The sequence below is a fragment of the Canis aureus genome, chromosome 12 (genome assembly GCF_053574225.1).
Source record: "Canis aureus isolate CA01 chromosome 12, VMU_Caureus_v.1.0, whole genome shotgun sequence".
In the NCBI taxonomy this organism is placed as follows: Eukaryota; Metazoa; Chordata; class Mammalia; order Carnivora; family Canidae; genus Canis; species Canis aureus.
This window is the reverse complement of record NC_135622.1, coordinates 51,994,398-52,015,045: the sequence shown is the minus strand read 5'-3', so window position 1 is coordinate 52,015,045 and position 20,648 is coordinate 51,994,398. Positions and strand designations below refer to the sequence as shown.

The 20,648-nt window shown below is 37.0% G+C and overlaps 1 protein-coding gene and 1 pseudogene across 1 annotated transcript in view; one reads left to right on the top strand and one right to left on the bottom strand.

Annotated features, from left to right (window-relative positions):
• The window catches only part of VSNL1 (visinin like 1), a 103,139-nt gene that overhangs the window by 11,786 nt on the left and 70,705 nt on the right, over window positions 1-20,648 (top strand). The gene's annotated exons all lie outside the window — the stretch shown is intronic.
• Window positions 3,028-3,089, bottom strand: LOC144281462 (U4 spliceosomal RNA; annotated as a pseudogene).

Genomic DNA, 20,648 nt, shown 5'->3' with positions numbered 1-20,648 from the left:
CCATATCGGGAAATCTCTTTTTTTTTTAATTTATTTTTTATTGGTGTTCAATCTACCAATATACAGAATAGCACCCCCAGTGCCCGTCACCCATTCACCCCCCGCCCTCCTCCTCTTCTACCACCCCTAGTTCGTTTCCCAGAGTTAGCAGTCTTTACGTTCTGTCTCCCTTTCTGATATTTCCCACACATTTCTTCTCCCTTCCCTTATATTCCCTTTCACTATTATTCATATTCCCCAAATGAATGAGAACATATAATGTTTGTCCTTCTCCAACTGACTTACTTCACTCAGCATAACACCCTCCAGTTCCATCCATGTTGAAGCAAATGGTGGGTATTTGTCATTTCTAATAGCTGAGTAATATTCCATTGTAAACAGAAACCACATCTTCTTTATCCACTCATCTTTCGATGGACACCGAGGCTCCTTCCACAGCTTGGCTATTGTGGCCATTGCTGCTATAAACATTGGGGTGCAGGTGTCCCTGCGTTTCATTGCATCTGTAACTTTGGGGTAAATCCCCAAAAGTGCAATTGCTGGGTTGTAGGGCAGGTCTATTTTTAACTCTTTGAGGAACCTCCACACAGTTTTCCAGAGTGGCTGCACCAGTTCACATTCCCACCAACAGTGTAAGAGGGTTCCCTTTTCTCTGCATCCTCTCCAACATTTGTGGTTTCCTGCCTTGTTAATTTTCCCCATTCTCACTGGTGTGAGGTGATATCCCATTGTGGTTTTGATTTGTATTTCCCTGATGGCAAGTGATGCAGAGCATTTTCTCATGTGCATGTTGGCCATGTCTATGTCTTCCTCTGTGAGATTTCTGTTCATGTCTTTTGCCCATTTCATGATTGGATTGTTTGTTTCTTTGGTGTTGAGTTTAATAAGTTCTTTATAGATCTTGGAAACTAGCCCTTTATCTGATACATCATTTGCAAATATCTTCTCCCATTCTGTAGGTTGTCTTTTAGTTTTGTTGACTGTATCCTTTGCTGTGCAAAAGCTTCTTATCTTGATGAAGTCCCAATAGTTCATTTTTGCTTTTGTTTCTTTTGCCTTCGTGGATGTGTCTTGCAAGAAGTTACCGTGGCTGAGTTCAAAAAGGGTGTTGCCTGTGTTCTTCTCTAGGATTTTGATGGAATCTTGTCTCACATTTAGATCTTTCATCCATTTTGAGTTTATCTTTGTGTATGGTGAAAGAGAGTGGTCTAGTTTCATTCTTCTGCATGTGGATGTCCAATTTTCCCAGCACCATTTATTGAAGAGACTGGTTTTCTTCCAATGGATAGTCTTTCCTCCTTTATCGAATATTAGTTGACCATAAAGTTCAGGGTCCACTTCTGGGTTCTCTATTCTGTTCCATTGATCTATGTGTCTGTTTTTGTGCCAGTACCACACTGTCTTGATGACCACAGCTTTGTAGTACAACCTGAAATCTGGCATTGTGATGCCCCCAGATATGGTTCTCTAAGCACCGGTGTTTCAGGTCTTCCCAAACCCTTGACTACTTTCATGTGATATACACACATAGATCTTTAAACATGCTTAAGTGCTTCTACAATTCCATTAAGATAAATGTGGTTTTAATTTATTCAACAAGTGTTTATTGAACACTTACTATGTACCCCGAGGATGCAAGACATTGTGCCCTCTCAGTACTCACATTCCAGCAGTGGAGACCTATAATTGATAGTCTGATAAGAATAATCATGAGATGAGCATAGAGAACTGTGGGAGCACTTCTGGAATACACAGAACCCAACCTCCATATGGTGAAGGATAGAGATGGGCTAATTTCAGGGATGCCAAGAGTAAGAATTCATTAGACAGCAAGCAAGGGGAACAGGGATGCCATTATTGATAGAGGGAGCAGGAACTAAGGTATCTGATACTGGCAGGAAAACACTTTCAAATTCATGTGTCTAACATAATGTTTCAAAAGGCTAGAGAATCTTGATCAAATAAGATTAGCAAGATGTTATGAAAAGAAATATGGATTTGGTAATCAGGCTGTGTCACAAATTATTCTGAGTTATATGAATCATTTTATCTATGACATTTAGATAATGATACCTACATGACAGTATTATCCTAGTGATTAAATTATAACTATCACCACATAGTTATCATTTGATGGACTTTAGAGATTAGTGGTAATGGTGTTTATAATAAAATCAATAATACTACATATGATTAAGTTATATTGACTCAATTAATGCATGTATTCATCTGATGTGCACAACCCATGCTAAGAATTATTTTTAAGATTTTGTTTATTTATTTGAAAGAGAGCATGAGTGGGGAGTGGGGTAGAAGAAGAAGTAGACTCCCCACTGAGTGGGGAGACCAATGTGGGGCTCGATCCTAGGACCCTGAGATCATGACTGAGCTAAAGTCAGATGCTTAACCAACTGAGCCACCCAGGAACCCCCTTGCTAAGAAATTTTATTGTCCCCATTATAGAGATGAGGAAATGGAGACTTAGAAACAGCAAATGACAAGCCCACAGTCACATAACCAATAAGTGGTTGTCTGTTTTAGACAGTCTTACTCTAAAGCTCTTTTCCTGATTGCTCCCCACTGTCTTTTTGCAGTAGTCAATTCACAGCTATTATTAATTATCATTAATATTATTATGATAATTATTTTAAATTCAAAGTTCTTGAGACCATAATCAGAATTCTGATATCAAATATCCATTATGCTCTGTTTCTTTTCCATTTTGTTTTTGAGCCAGAGTTTACAGATTATCTTTAAGATACTTATATTTATACTTTTGTTGTTGTATCTTAAAATTTACTTTAGAGTGAGAATTAGATCCAGCTTAGAATGATAAAAAATCCTAAATAACGATGGCTTAAATAAAAGAACTTATTTCTCACCCATATAAATAAATACAGAGGTAGGCAGTTCAAGGCTGATAAGGAGCTTCACAAAATTCTCAGGCCCCAAACCCCTTCTACCTTTTACCTCTGCCCTTCTTAAGGCATGTGGCTTCCACCTCATGATCCAAGATGGTTTGCAGCCTCTATCAATAATCATGCCTCGGATAAACCTCATTGGCTACGATACTGCCACTGAGCAAAGCTTGCAGCCTCTATCAATTAGAAGAGCCCTTCCCTTTCAAGGACACTTCCTTACATCATATCCAAAATTGGCATACATGCCATTGACCAGAATTTAGTCACAGTTAGCAAAACTTTTGTTAAAAATAAGGGTTTTATCACTAAGGAAAAAGGAGAAAATGAATCATAGAGCAAACTGGAAACTAGGTATAACAAAATTTTAAAGTTATAATAAATATTTTAATGTAGATTGTCAAGTTGTTCTTTATATTATAAAAAATAAGCACAAAAATGATAGTGTTTTAAATTCATGTCTAAGGTTCTAATCACCAAGAATTTTACAAAGAACAATTTCCCAAGGACCAAAAAATCTTTATATTTTTGCCTGGGCTTTGCTTTTAGCTTTTTATCTTGATCAAATCACTTTCTCTTGGTGGACATTAGTTTTCTTACAGGTAGAATGTGTATGATTAGCCTAGAATGTCTCTAACATCCTTCCGGCTCCATCTTCTAGTACTGAATCTCATAGGCAAATCTCATGCATTTTCAGAACTTTAAAGTCATATAAGTGTTGTACAGCAAAAATCTAGCAATGAATCAGTTCCTCAGGAACAGATACAGACTTGTGTCCATATATTTATACCTTGCCTTGTCTTGGAAAAAAATAAATACTTCTATTGTTTTTTATCTGTGTAAAAGCAATATGATAAGAAAATGAAATAAGCTGAATAAACATTGGAAAAGAGATTAAATTATTATTTTTTGATGACCATATATAGAGAAAATTGGAAGACTCAAGTAAAAATGAAAAATAGTAAATATTTGATAAAGATTTTTGATATGAGATAAATTACAAAAGCAAATAGCCTTTTCTTTGTCTATCAAAAAACATTCCGAAATGAAAAGTGGAAAAAAAATATTCTATATGCAATAGCAACCAAAATGATAAAATATTTGAGATTTAAAGTTATAAGAAAGGCAAAAGTGCCTTGTGAAGCATTACTAAAAAGTCCTAATAAAGAACAGAAAATATGACAACAAATGAAAAGGCAACATGAGCACATCATATGTATGTAATATATAATAATTATAGTGCCACAGGATTTTTTTATTGGAGGCATCATTTAAGTTGTTTCACCTGGTTTTAAAATTTATCTGGAACACTGCATTCTCAAAAGTGAATAGTCATGAAAAGTATTAAAAAGAATAGTCAGAGTAGGCTTGCATTACTAGATGTTAGAACATACAAACATTGTAATCAAATTAATATGGCATAGACATAGGAGTAGAAACATAGATCAGTGGAACAAAATAGAAAATCTACAAAGATATCTCATTTTTATGAAATTTCATAAATTACTAACAGGGGTGCCATTTTAACTTAGTGGGAAGAGGGCAGTTCTTTAATAAATGCACTAACACAACTGATTATCTACTTAGAGATAAACTTGGATCCCTATCTCACACTATATAAAATGTATTCCAAATATACTAAAGTTTGGCATTTTTAAAAGGTTTAGAAGAAAATCCAGATGTTTTTGTAACCTAGGTGTAGTGGGAAATAAGCAATCAAGAAACTATAAGAGAGTAGGCATATTTGATTACATAAAATATGTCATTATGTTAAAACCTGTCATTAACATGAACCATGCAGTATATTATAATAAACTTTAGAAGACAAGTTTCTGTATCCCCTGGACCATAATTGCCGGGGTCATGGCTGAGATTCAGATTAAAACATACCAGTAGAATGGTCACTACAAGAAGTATAGATTATGTACTCAGAAAGGTTGGATGTGAAAGAGCGAATTTGTTTTCAATATATTTCTGAGGTTGTCTCTTTGGGGCTCCAAAGTTACCTCTGTGAACAAATGACAGTTAATCCAGCTCAACAAACATTAACTGATAAATCCAGTTTAACAGACTTTGAGGACTTATTATGTGCCACTCCCTGTCCTGGAAAAATTTAGAAGCAAAAAGGTAGACTCTCTCATGGAGTTTATGGTATGGAAAGGCAGGATTAACAGGTGGTTAAAAACTGATGGGCCTGAAACAAAGGGAAGATTATGCTCCTATGGGCATGCAGAGTGAAGAGAGTTAGTCCAAGGAATCCAGGACAGAGCCAAAGTGAGATTTATGCTGGGATCCTAAGTAGGGGTGGAAGTCAGCCAGATGAAGAGAAGCACAGAAAGAGAGCTCCCAGCACATGTAATGTGCTGGGACAAAGAGCATGTACAAAGAGCTGGATTTGATAGTAAACCTGGTGAGAAACTGAAGAATGGCATTAGATGAAGCTGCAGAAATAGTAGCAAGCAGCCAGGTTCCAGGTTGTGATGAATCTTACAAGGAATATAAAGGATTTTTTTTTTTCTGCATCCTAAGAGTAGTGAGAAGCTATTGAAAAATTTAAAAAGGAAATGACTTGATCAGACTTGAGTTGTCAAATGATCTTCCTGGAGAATGAATTAGGGAGACCTGTTGGGAGGGAGTTGTAGTCATCCAGGAGAGAGGTGATAGGTGATATTGGCTTGGTCTAAAGTGGTGAAGCAGGGATCCAGAGACAGCAAAGATTTGGGAGATATTTTGAGGTAGATCATACAGGAGTGTGAGGCCAGGAGCAGAACTCCTGTGTCTGTGAGCAACTGGGTTGATAACTGTACAATTCTTCAGACAGAAAATCTATGCCAAGCATATATTCTTTTTTGTGGTTCTTAAGAATGTAGCCTGGTAAAAAAAAAAAAAAAAAAAAAAAAAAAAAAAAAAGAGAGAGAGAGAGAGAGAATGCAGCCTGGAAGTTAATCAAGAAAAGGGCACTCCCTTTACCTTACTCTAAATAGGTACACTCATCAGAATAAAACATGTGACTCCCACCAAACACTCTCACCCAGCCAGCAGGCCCTGTTATATTCTCAGCCTGTGGAATTACTTTTGATCTATTATGTTTCAGTTCAAATCTATTGAAGTTTTCTTCAGTCTACAATTTGTATTAGGTGTTCTTGATCTTTTCCACCACTACTTTAAACTTATAGGACTTCTCTGCAGTGCCAGCGACTTTTTCAGGCTCCCAAGGTTAGTAAGTGTAATTTCATTATTGGTTGCCTTGAGAGACAAATAGCTATTCTGAATCCAGCAATGTTTAAAATTCACATTTAAAGTTTACATTATTAATAGCAATACCATTGACACACATTTGAAAAATAATGCAATGACATGTGAAAGATACACTACTCAGTTTCCAAGGCCCGTTTCCTATGTATTCACAGACCCTTTTAAATAATTGAATCAATTCTCCACCTCCAGACTTCACTCTAGCTATCCATAGACCAAATTTTATCTTTAAGATGATCATAGTTTTTTATTTCAAATAAAAAACAAAGCTAATGTTAACTTGGTCTCTTTAAGACTTGTGAATTCCTTAGAAATTGAAGAATGAATTTTTGCTCCCCAATGATGGCATTTAGACAGGACCTGGGGATTATATAAACAGACATTAAGGTTTAGAACCTAGAGTCAGTCCCCAGTGAGGGTATACATTGCATTAAAGCAGTTTTATCTTCCTCTGAATAGTATTATACAAAGAAGGCTTATTTTAAGGATAAACATCAGAACTAGACCCACAGAGCCATCAGGAACCAGCATAACTCTAGGGATTTGCCACTGCCTCCTTTTCTTGATCTGTGGGATCCAAGATGTTCCTCTCTCTATACATAGCATCTCAGCTTCTCTCTCTGCAGTTTAGCTCTGCATTCAATATTGATGAAGGATCCGATACCATCTCTCTCGCATTCCAAATCTCTGAAAGAGCAAGTCTGATTACTTTTATCTCTATTTGTAATCCCTTCCCACCATCCAGCTTCATCAGCTGACCTGGGCTCTGCCTCTCTTGCATCAGTGACCCAGCTTTGATTGGGTATGTTTAGGCCATCGCTAACTAAAAATAGCTTAGTTATACTTTCCTGAATAAGAAGTTTGGATAGGGCCACTGCAGCTAAAAGAAAAGATGGGGATCCCTGGGTGGCTCAGTGGTTCAGTGCTGCCTTCCGCCCAGGGCATGATCCTGGAGACCCCAAATCGAGTCCCACATCAGGCTCCCTGCATGGAGCCTGCTTCTCCCTCTGCCTGTGTCTCTGCCTCTCTCTCTCTCTCTCTGTGTGTGTCTCTCATGAATAAATAAATAAAATCTTAAAAAAAATGGGACATATTAATAGCTGATATGTCCTATACCTTGGGCAAGGAATAACTAGGAAGATGAGATGAAGGGAGAGGGAAGTATTTCATGACAAAAATAATTCAGGCACCTTACATACAGGTATTACACAATATATTATCTTCAGAGCAAAACTGGGGAATATTACAGTAGAGAGACATAAAAATCATTCTCCTAATACTCAAAGTTAATTATTGTGATTATTTGGCGTATTTCTTTCTAGCCTCTTTTTTGTATGCTATTTTCTTACACAGTTGTGATATACTAATATAGATAAAATTTACTCTAAGTATTCCTTTTTAAAACCAATTCATTTAATTACATCAAGTGTTTTTCCAGAAAGAGTCATGCTCTCCTCTGTTTTCTTTTATCTACTCTTCTTTTTTTGCTTCAGAAAGGATTTCCGTTAGGTCTAGAAAATGTATCTAATACAGTAGAATTTTTAAAAATGAATTAGAAAAGAGAGATTTCAAAAGAGGAAAACGATTTTCCTCAGATTTGCTCTATCACACACTGCTGGTTGTTAAATAGAATTTTTCTTATGTGGTTTGGCAGTCTCCACTGTATCTTCTTTGAGTCTCTCTGACCTAAAATACACTTACAGAGCCTATAAGCTGAAAGAAACTCTATAGTTGGCCAAAGATGTTCCGTTTTGGCAAAGAAATGCATATTTATCATTAAGTGGACTTGATTACACCATCTCATGAGGTTGTTCAGAGAGGCCTTTAAGAAATTATTCCAATATTCATGCTTGGGATCCTGGAGAAACAACAACAGCAACTACAAGACATTACATACTCATTTTATGTGTTCTAGTACAATGGCAAGAAACCAGGTGACTCAAAGAGTCACTCTCATGCCAACTTGGAGTCTCCCAGAACCTCCCCAGATGCCTTGCAAATGTTGTTAGACAATTGTATCTAAATATGCCTATTCAGGATAAAAATTGAAATTGTATTAAATTATTTTTAAAAACACTTGCTGAACGCCCACATGGTGTAGGCATAGATGAGCAAGACAGGGTCCCTCTCTCCCAAGTGTTCCAAGAGTCTAGTGGAGCCATGCAAGTAGACAAGAAATTGCAATGTACTAAAAGTGCCTTGATGTAGCTAGAGCAGTCAGTGGATGGTGCAGAGGATATATGTATCTCTATATTTATTGCAGCACCGATCAGAGAACTATTTTTCCCTAAACTGGAAATGGGCTGCTTTAAATAAGTAAAATTCTTAAAGGATGACATAATTTTCTCTTCAGTGTTCTGCTACGTTTCCTTTAAAATGAACCGGACTACTCTTTATGATCAGAACTGGAGGAAGACATCATTATCCAAAATCATAAATGGTGCCCAAGCCATTTGATTCACTAATCTTCAGTGATGTTTTAAAGTATTTCAGAAGAAGTCAGAATTAGAGAGAAATATAAATTACAAATGCTCTAGAAAAAAAAGTATCCATTTTTTATTGTGAAAAATTTCAAGCATACCTTAAAGTTCAGATAATAATATAATAAGTATCCACTATCCTACTACCTAGAATTCACAAATATTAATGTGTTCTCATATTTTGAGATTCTTTTCATGTCTCTTCTCAGTTCCACTCAGCTCTCCTTTTCCTTGGAAACCTTCTCTTGAACTTGGCATGCATTTTCTTCACGAACATGTTTATTCTTTTTACTAAATACAAATGTCTCTATAGTATCATTTGGACTCTGATATTTAAGGAGATGACATCATACTGTGTCATTCTCTGATTTGTCCTCAAAAAATTTTAGTTCACAATTTTTATTCATATAATATCACTTATTCATTTTAACTACTCTACAGAACCTCGTCACATGACTCTACCTCAAATTACTTATCCATTCCCTATTTGATGATCATTTAGGTTGCTATGACTTTTTTTTAATGTTTGCTATTACAAAACTGCAGTGTATATCTTTTTCACATATCCCCTTGGATATTTGTGTAAGTTTCTCTAGAGTTTATGTGTTGAAGTAGAATTGCTAGATTATGTTCCATAGGCACCTTCTGCTGTATTAGATATTGCCAAATTGTCCTCCAAAGAAGATGTACCAGTTAATATCTCAGCAGTAATATATTAGAAAGAGTTCGTATTTCTCTACAACTTTGGAAACACTCAGTATCAGCATATTTTTAAAAATATTTTTATCAGATTGATTGGAAAACATTATCCTTTGTAATTTTCCATTTCTTGACTCTTTATTAGCCATGTGGATTTTCTTCTCTATAAATTATCCATTCTTATGCTCTACCTGTTGTTTAATAGGACTGCTTATATTTTTCTCATTTATTATTTGAAATACTTTATATATTCAGAATACAAATCCTTTGTAATGCACATTGCAGATATCTTCTCCTTGCCTGTTATTATTCAACTTTATTCATGGTTAATTTTGTCTTTAAAACAGTTTTTAATTTTGAGGTAATCATGTTTATCAATCTGTTACCATGATTTGTGCATATCGTGTTAGTTTGGGTTTTAATCCATCCGAATAAATTTTTCTGATCAGTATGAGGTTGGCATCTAATTTTATTTTTACTCGAATTTTTGAGCCCATAACTGACAATTTTCCTTAAGTTCCTGGGATGAAGAATATTAACAATTCAAGGGTCTTGATGCCTATTACCAAAGATGCTATTTTTTTCTTTTCTAGTTATTAACAACTAATATTCTAGAAACTTGAGATATTGAGTATAAAGTTAAAATACCTTTAAACTTTCATTTCTTTTTGCTTCCTTACTCATAGTCAAAGATAAGGATATCAATAGAGTGACACTTAGGAGGACCTTTGAGAGAATTCCCATAAATATTCTTTCTTTTGGGTATGTTTGAGGAGGGATCTTTTCTGCTAAGTCTCAGATACCTGGCACAATGAAGGGATACACCTTAAAATCTTGGCAGATCTGTAAAGTGAGTGTCCCTCGGGGGCACCCGCCTGGGTGGCTCTGTTGGTTAAGCGTCTGCCTTCAATTGAGGTCATGATCCTGGGGTTCTGGGATCCAGCCCTGAGTGGGGCTCTCTGTTCACTCTCCTTTTCCCTTTGCCCCACGCTCTGCTCATGCTCATTCTCTCTTGCACTCTCCCTCTCTAGAAAAATAATAAATAAAATGAACATGCCTCTTCCATATAATTTTTCTCATGAAATACAGTGAAATGATTGCCTTCCTCACTTTCTCTTCACTCCCCTCATCAGCAGACCAGGTGTGTTTCCCAAGGAGACACTTTCCACAAAGAAACATAGCTTTTTAGTTTTTCCTTTGTTTTTTTAATCACATAAGGGAGATCCTACTTGCATGTGGAAGAATGAATATCAACAAAACAGCACTGAGATATAGATGCTTGGGAGAATCACAGCTGAGCTGAGTGATTTATTCCTACACAACAGCCCTACACCAAGAATGTCTGTCTTACATGTTCCGGGAAATTTATAAATTGTTTCATTTAATGGGTCCATAACAGAATACTCAAACTTTGACATGTTAAGTCTATTAACACCAATGGTTTACTATAATTGGCATCAGGATTTTTTTAATTAGTCAGCCTATGGATTATTATAAAAGTTTTCCTTGCCAGTGGAATGTACCTATCAACACCATCTGGTAAGGTATTCCATAAAAATAGATACCATTTACTGAACATCTACATGACAGGCACTGTGTTAGGTTGCAACAGCTTTACAGATTAGGAAGCCAACTTCCAGAAATGTTACTTAATTCCCCAAAATGGTAAGACTAATATACTCTAAAGATACCAGTGATCTAATTTCAATCTTGCTTTTTGAAAACCTCCAAAAGCATTCTAGAATAGCAGAGAAAAAAATTATGTACAGCTTAATGATATCCAGAACATGAAGAGCCAATGGTTTAGCTATGGTTTTTGTCAGGTAACGTCCCTTGTTTGCATCCAGCTCACGCTTTGCTCTAGGTCCTAGGATACTGTCTGAGTCAAACCCAACGAAGTTAGTAATATTTTCTTAAGCAACACTGTAGCCTCTAATCTGAATTAAGGCTTTCAATTTTTCCCTGAAGGTGGCAATAATTAAGAAAGCTACTACATTGCAAACCCCTATTGAGATCATGAGCAGGAAGATAGGGGAACTTAGAGTTGATCTTTCCTTCAAACAATCTGGCAAACAACCTATGAAACAAACACATTCATATGGTACATATCAATCACTGTCACTATAAAGAAAGGAAGCTTATATATTTAAAAATTATAGCAAGTTAAGATATTCATTTTATGACTATTAAATACCTACTCAATATCAGGGATGGGTCCAGAAAGAAACAGTGGTACATAAAACAAGCCAGGTTTCTGCCCTTTTGGAGCTGACATTCTATAGTGAAAGAAGACCATCAATAAATAACCATAACTTTAATAGGTACATAAGCTAAGTTCAGATAGTCTTAAGGGCTGCAAGGAATGTAAAACAAGGTAACCAGATAGTCATTGGAGGAGAGGCTAATTTTAATAGTTTAAATAGAAAGATCCAAAAAGTGATATTTGACCAGTGACTTGAATGGTGAGAAATCAGCCATGAAAGATATTAGAAGAGAATTCTAAGGAGAGAGAAAAACTAATGCAAAGACCCTAATGTAAGAATAAATCTGGTGTCTTGGAGAGAAAGCCACACAGTCTGTAAGGCTGCAGCATAGGAAATAAGGGAGAGTGACAGGAGATAAAGTTGGAGAGGCAGGGTGACGATACACCCCAAATGCTTAAGATAGTCCTGAATAACATCTGTTGTCCTGGTAGAAGTAATAGCACCTTCCTTTGCCCTCAGATTGTGCTTTTTGGATGATACATTATAAGATCTCCCTATTGAGTTAGGTAGGGGCCAAGTTATTTGGTTACAAGCAGCAAATGAGCAAAAAACTGTAGAGACTAGCTAGTAAATGAATTCCTTCTTGCTCCTTTGGCAGTTGCTATTTTAATCTGAGTTGGAGTCAAAACATTTTATTTTGTGTTAGTGTGATGTATGCAGTAGGATAAGCAAAATAGACAGGTAAGAGCTGGTCGCCCACAGAGAACATCCTGTGGAGAGGTTTTTAGATTTGGATCTGAAAGAGGCTCTTAGTCTTACCTACTGACCAGAGCAGCCCAAGATACTGGTGTCAACCAAAGAATTATCACTAAAGAGGAGGGTGGGGGGTGGGAATGAGAAGAAGATAGGAGGAAAGCTCCTATTCTAAGCTACGCAATTTTCAGTACTCTATATTTTCTCATCTTTAATATTCACAGTTTGTTTTAAGATGAAATGAAAGCTATGAGAGTTTTAATTGCTTGATTGGGGTCATACAGTGAGAATTAACTCTGGGATTTCAATCTAACTCTGTATAATCTTTCCCATTAGGTTACCCTGCCTGCCTCAAGCTTTCCAACTGTATTCTAGTATTTCTTGATCCATGAACATGCCATGTTCTTTTGTACCCCATTGTGTCTATAATTTCTACCTGAGAATCCCTAGTCATCCATTGCAAAGGTTGCTTCTCATATGAAGCTCTCCTTAATTCCCACAAATATGGTTTTTCCTCTACCCATTGATAGCAGCCATTAAAATCTCTGTTACAAAGTTGTATTCATCCATCTGTGCATTTATTCAACTGTTAAATATTGTGCATACACCAGTAGGCAGGACAAACATAGTACCCAACCTCACTGAGCTTACGAGTAGAGAAGATTATTTAGCCAAGATATCAATGTCATTAAGAAATGTCTTTATTGGACAGCCCTGGTGGCTCAGCAGTGTAGTGCTGCCTTCAGCTCAGGCCTGATCCTGGAGACCCAGGATCGAGTCCCACATCAGGCTCCCTGCATGGAGCCTGCTTCTCTCTCTGCCTATGTCTCTGCCTCTCTTTCTCTCTCTGTGTCTCTCGTAAATAAAAAAATAAAATCTTTAAAAAAGAGAAATGTCTTTATTAAATTTCCTTTCTCATTTGTTCATTCATTTGTCCCTACAACAAGTGCCTACTATGCTAAGAGAGATCTGATAAACTATTGAAATACTTTTGAAAATGCAAATTCAGTGTGAGCATCAGTCTGGAAGGAAAGGTACTGGCAAGATTATGGTGGCCCCTATGGGTATTTTGAAGGCAACAAAGGAGACATTGGCCTGAAGTGGTCAGAATAATAAGCGGTCAGATTTTATCCTAGTAAAATCAATATGGCAGCAGTGTCAGAATATATTTAAAGGGTAGAGACTGCATACAGAAAGACTAATCAGATAGTTGTTGCAAAAAAAGGTAGTGTTGGAAGTAGAGGTAGTCAAGACATAATTTCTGACTAATTAGAATTAGGGTACAAGGAATGGAGAAGCATCTACAGCCTCCTAATTGTTTGACTTGGGCTTGCAAACTCATGACTCTTCCCTAAATTATTGAGACAGAAATGAGAGCCTGCCTATTATATCCTCCATTACCCTTATACATCTTTAGAAGATAAGTAGCCTGTTTCCTTTGTCATCTTGTTTTTGTTGATGCATTCTGGGTGAAAGCCACATTCAAAGAGAACATTGGATTTGTGATCAGGAAACATGGCTCTGGAACTAGATCTTCAACAGACGTGCCCTACGCTCTTAGAAAAAACTTATGTTTTCTCTCGGCTTCAGGTTTTCATCTGGAAAGGGAAAGTATTGATTTAGAATCTATGTATTTACTCTGTCTGCATCTCAGCTTTAGAATAAAGAAGATTAATTAGATTTTACAGATCTTTTTAAGTTCTTATATTTTAATGTAAGTTAATATGGGAACCTATAGGAGATCTTCACCACTTAATATGTGTTACCATAAATTCTTGTACATTGTAGGAATGCCCTAATGGCTCCATATTATACATTGTAAATGTTTGCATATTATTTGTCTCTCCCTTTAGGTCACTGGTTTCTATGGGAAATAAACACGTAACTTATTCGTAACTTATTCATCTCCGTACCCTGATACGTAGCATGACTTCTGCATATAGTCTGCACTTTTTATTGATTTGTAAGGAGTAAGAGGAAAACAACAGAGTTCATTTTTTTTTTGCAATAAAGAGTTGTAATTATCATGTTTATTCAATATTGTATGTCTGCTTTTTCCACTTAGCATATCATAAGTAATTTGCCATGTTTCAAAACTGTACTCACAATTTTATATTCCATTGAGTTAATATACTATAATTTACTGTCCATTACCCTAATGAGGAATGGCTATAGTTCTAGAGTTTTTACCATTATTAAATAAGGCTGTGATAAATAAATCCCTTTGTATAACTCTTTTCTCTTGGATTATTTCCTTAAGATGACTTCCCCTGGGATCAAAAGTGTTGATACTTAATGTTTCTTGATTTCTAGTATTTTTCAGTGGGTTGCACGAACATGCAATTTTACCATGTTTGATTACTTGTAGGATTGAACTTGGCTGTTGATATTTCATCTCAGTTCATATTCTGTTCATGTTGGTCATCCAGCTTTCTATCAAATTCTCTTACCATTGATTTTTAAGCATCTTTAATATTTAAAAGACATTTATATTGCCTATTTTTCGACTTTGATATTTGCCTTTTTTAAGTGTTTTTAGACTCCCTAAACTTTTAATTCATGTAGTTATATCTATCAATCTTATCTTTTATAGTTTCGCTATTGCTTTTATGTTTAGAAAGTCTAACAACCTTAATAAATGGGTTAAACATGTTTCAACAGGTTTGTTTACTGTTTGTGTTTATACTGGTATGAATTTTCTATTTACACTCTGATCATTCATCTCTTCTGATTCTAATGGTTCCCTTAATAATTGGAATTTGCTTTATATTTAAGGCTACAGATAAGTGTGCATACACATGTTAATAGCTATGTGTATACACATAGCTATTAACATTTTGCCTAGTGTATTTTCAATTAGTTTTCTTTGACATATTTTAATATTAAACTGTTTATTCCAAATGTTAATGATTTTTAAAAGATGGTACATAGTGAGGTTCTGGCTATATTTTCCACCAAATTGCCATCAAGTGATGATGGCATCACTTATAATACAATTATATTGCCTTTTCCTCTTGTTCTGAAAAGCTTCCTTGATCATACATTAAGTAATTATGTATAGTCAAGTCTATTTCTAGACTCTCCATTCTGTTATGCTGATCTATAGGTCTATTTTTGTGCCAGTTAATCCTTTACTTTTTCAAGGAGAGCTCAAATTTCCTCTCCTGAGTCTGCTTTTCCAGGTTAAACCTCCTCAGTTCCTTCCATTGCTGCTCCTGTATTTGGCATCTAAGCCCCACCCCGATCCCCTGGGGCCTAGAAGAAGCAGACAATTGGGAGAGAATAACCAAAGCTCATAATACCTGAAATTGCCTTGCTTGGGTAAAGAAATGCATAGATCAGGGCAACACACAAAGAAAGAGAATGATGAACTTTATATTGAAATAACAGTTTTTATCCTGAAAAATACTTTCTTCTTTTTCATCCCCTTTAATAGGGCAGAATAATAAACCGTGTGGGTCAGAGTTTTCCAGGGTTCAAGTGCCAGCTCCACCATCTTTTTTGCTGTGTGACCTTGGCCAAGTCTCTTAAATTCTCTAAATCTTATTTTCCCTGACTGTAGAATGGAGACATAGTGGTATAGATACCACTTCATTAAATGGTTATAAAGATGAAATGCATAATACATAAACACATAGTAAGTACTTGATAAAATAAGCTATGGTAATTACTGCTAAAATATTAGTCATATAAATTTATTGTTTCATTTGACTTTTTAATAAATTGTTAATTGAAGTAAGTTGATCTACAAAATTATATGAGTTTCAGATGTGCAACATAGTGATTTGACAATTATATACATTACAGATGCTCACCATGATAAGTGTAGTTACCACCTGTCACCATACAAACTTATTATAATATTGACTCTATTTCCTATGCTGTACTTTTCATCCTGATGACTTATTTATTTTATTTTATAACTGAAAGTTTGTAATCCCCTTCACCTATTTTCTCCATCCACTCACCCCCTACGCTGTGGCAATAATCAGTTTATTCTTTGTATCATGCATGAGTCTGTTTCTGTTTTGTATTTGTTTGCTTGTTTGTGTGTTTCGCTTAATATTTTGAGGTAATTTTTAACATGCACAATTTACAGTTGAATGAACAGGATGAGAAAGGTTCAGGGGATGCCTGGGTGGCTCAGTGGTTGAGTATCTGCTTTTGGCTCAAGGTGTGATCCTGGATCCAGAGATTGAGTCCCACATTGGGCTCCCCGCAGGAAGCTTGCTTCTCCCTCTGCCTATGACTCTGCCTCTCTGTGTCTCTCATGAATAAATAAAATCTTTAAAAAAATAGAAAGAAAGGTTCAGGAACTTTTCCCAAAGGCACTAGCTAATGGAAGTGCTAGTGTTAGGAATCCCCTTCTTTCTTACTTCTAGGCCTATGCTCTTCCTTGAAGATGGCATCACTTCACAGCACAATGTAAGCTACTTGTAACTGGCTCTTTGGGTTCTGCAGTGGTTAAATAGGTGCAGTTGTAAATTCTTAGTAAAGGTAAATATGTGATACCATATACCATATATTTTATGGTATTCTCAACATTGTTGAGATTTCCTTTTGTTTTCAACATGGAAGGCATTAGATTAACAGAGAGATAAGGTTTAATCGTAATATGTAAATTGGCTGATGGTGAAACCTATCCCCTCAAATGATTACTCAACATACTGCTCCAAGTGGCAGTGACACAGCCCAGAAGCATTTGTCATCCCCACAGGGTGCCAGAGGAAGCAGCACTTCCTCTTCCTCAGCACATGTTACCTGTGCTCTCAGAAGGCACACGGCTGGGAGGGAGGAGGGTGGAGGATGCCACGTTAGCAGCCTGTGCACATAACTGCCAAGTCAAATAGAACCGGAAGGTCTAATTTTAGCCCACTCAGCCTTGGCATTGTCCCTTTTAGCCAAGATATTTTTCAAGCACCACAATAAAGTGCTTTGTTCCAGCCTTGCTGGGGACTTCACAAAGACCCAGCAAGGACAGGGCAAGCATAATTCAGAACTGGAAACACATCAAAGATAAGGAACCTCAATGGAGAGGGTCAGCACTATCCAGCAACCTTTGGTAAATATACCCTTTCCATCCACCTTCCAAAGCTCCAAGAAGGGGCCTATAGTTACATCTTCTTCCTCTAACTTCTTTGTCAACCTTCTGTTGGCTGCTTACCTACAGGTGTCTTTGCTCTTTCATGCTGGGATTTGCAATTTACTCCCTCTCTTTTTTCCTGCTTAACAAACCCACTTCTTTCCATTTATCTCAGTCTTATTGCTTTCCTGAGATGTCCAGAAAATGCCCTAGATTAAGAGCTAAAGACAATTTTACCCTTTATAAACTACCTCTGTGATTTGTCCATTACATTGGCCTAGTGAGTTAGGTGAGGTGGAAACTTTCATAGAACTTTTGAAGAAAACTGAAGCTCAAAATGGAAGCTGACTGTGGCTGAAGTCACCCAGGAAAACACTGGTGGAGTTGGGACTGGAACCCAGCCCTGGTGCTTTAAGGAAAGGTGTGGTCCACAAACCTGCCAAAACACAGACAATCCATACCTGCCATTGGCGGGGCGGGCGGGGGCGGGGGGGGGGGGGTTGCTGGAAAACTTTCGAGAATGTCAGTTGGCTTCATAGCCAGGTTGAGGACTGAGAATGGTGGCTTCAGGTAAATTACCATTATCAATAACATGTGTACCTCCTATATAAAAGGAAGATACCCAGGAAAACTGAAGAACTCACTGAAATGTCCCAAGTCATCACCTTAAATACTATCAACAGCTAAATGTAAAAGAGGATGTTGGGGAGGGGAGGCAGTGTGGGGCTGCTGTCAGACAAAGCACAGTAAACAAGGGTATGGTTGTTATGCACATTTAAATCAGCTGCCTTATCCACTGACAAGCATTTCTAGAGAGATTTAGTCCTCTCCCCCTTCAAGCTCTAGAGAGGGAGATACCCTTACAAATGGAGATTTCCCTTATAAATGTAAATATCTCTTTCAGAAGGGTAACTTCTACTCATATTTCAAAGATTCTCCTATGTCTCTTGGTTCTTAAAAATTATCAGCCTAAAATTGATCCTATGCTGAAGAGGCATATATTGGGGTAGCAAATTCTGCTCCCTTTCACCTTCTTGGCTCTTTCCTGTGACCGTGGAGTAGATCACTCCGGATCTCATTAGGCAATCCTGATCTGGCCTTAGGCAGCCAGAAGTGATAATCTATGGGATCATCATCTTTTCTATCTTTGAATCTTCTATCTTTTGAATTTCAGTCATTATAATAAACATTGGATAGCGCTTTAGCATTTACGAAAACTCCTATCTTACATTTCATTTAAACCATGTGATGACACACCAAGTTGGATACTGTTATCATCAATCTTACACATGGTAAAGCTGAGCCTCAGAATGGTTTCCTAACATGGCAGATCCTGAGGATCAGAGACTGACCCCGGTGTCCTCCCCACACTGTGTCTCCCCATCTCCAGGACATCGAGATAGGTGAGAAGATGACAGATTCAGGATTCTTCTGAGCTTCTCTTCCATATTCATCACTTCACCCAGAGCTACTCAGGATGGCCCTCAGAATTAATGATCTTCGGCCTGCAAGTGAACCCTGACATATTGCTATGAATTAATTATTGGAAGAGGGAATGGCTTTAATTGAAAGTACCATGAAAGTTCTTTCCAAGACTCCCCAAACTCCTTGTTTTGTGAACAAAAGACATTTTGTGCATTTGTTTGTTGGAAATACTTATGGATATTTTTCCTGATTATAAATGTTATGTGCACTCATTATAAAAAGTTCAGAAAGATATTGAAAAGTCAAATATTGGGGCACCTGGGTGGCTCAGTGGTTGACTGTCTGCCTTCAGCTCAGGTCGTGATCCTGGGGTCCTGGGATCAAGTCCTGCATCAGGCTCCCCATAGAGAGCCAGCTTCTCCCTCTTCCTATGTCTCTGCCTCTCTCTGTTTCTCATGAACAAATAGATAAAATCTTAAAAAAAAAAAAAAGTCGAATGTTACTATTATACTGCCAGCAGTTAGAACCACTATTAAGATTTTGATGTAAATTGTGCACTGCCCAAACTTTCTGTGCACACAATCTCAAGTTTGTGTAAGTATAAAGCAAAGGCAAGGTGATACTACACATACTGTTTTTGTGACTTGGTTTTTTAACTTAACAATCTATTGCAATATCTTCTCTCCTTTTTTCTTTTTCCTTTTTTTTTTTTTTTTTGGACCTCAAGTGCATATTTATGTTCATTATACTCTTCCATTCATGGTGCACCGTCATCATCGTCTATATAAAATCCCTCTTGGGTTTTATTATATATTTTTTCATCTTCTGCACTCACTCCCATTCCTTCCATTCCATTGTGTTTAATACATGTCCTTGCTTAAATGTTTATCCTTGAAAATACATAGCTGTTTTGTATACTGACATGTTTTAATTTAAATAAATGACATTGAATCAGTAGATGTGTATTACCACTTTTTTTTTAAAGATTTATTTATTTATTTATTTATTTATTTATTTATTTATTTATTTATGATAGACACAGAGAGAGGGAGAGAGAGAGAGGCAGAGACACAGGAGGAGGGAGAAGCAGGCTCCATGCCAGGAGCCTGACGTGGGACTCGATCCTGGGACTCCAGGATCGCGCCCTGGGCCAAAGGCAGGCGCTAAACCACTGAGCCACCCAGGGATCCCCTGTATTACCACTTTTAATAGCTTCATAATTCCTGTTATGTAGTTTTAACATAATCAATTTAACCAGCTTTCTATGATGGACATTTAAGTTGTTTTTTAAAAAGGTGTTCTTTTTTTTTTAATTGTTTTAAATAATGCTGGAGGAAATGTCTTGGTATATACATATCTGTGGATTTGTGTGATTGTTTCCTTGTGATCATTTTGAAGGACCACTTTACAAATAATTCTTCACCCAATTTTCCAGCTCCTGAAGTAGTTTTGTTACTAACTCCCTGGGGCTCCCTCCCACACCCTCATCTTTCTCTGTTCCTTCCTCTCTGTCTCTCTCCACTTTGTGTGTGTCTCCCTAATGGCACTTAGCACATTCATCTTTGATCTCTGTTTCATATGTTCTCTCTTATCGCTCAGCTGATAAGCTCCAGCTAGTTGTTGACAGAAATCACATCGTAATTAATTGATTCAACAACATTTCCTGGGCACCTGTTCATTGTAGGCTGAGGCTAACCTGACAATCACTCTGCCCTTGGGGAAGCCTGAGTCTAGTGAGGCAGTAGACATGCCTAAGGCAACCAGATGTGCCCTACGGTGACCATGCCCTGGCAGGTGGTGTGGTGACAGCAGCATGTACAAGAGTCAGAGT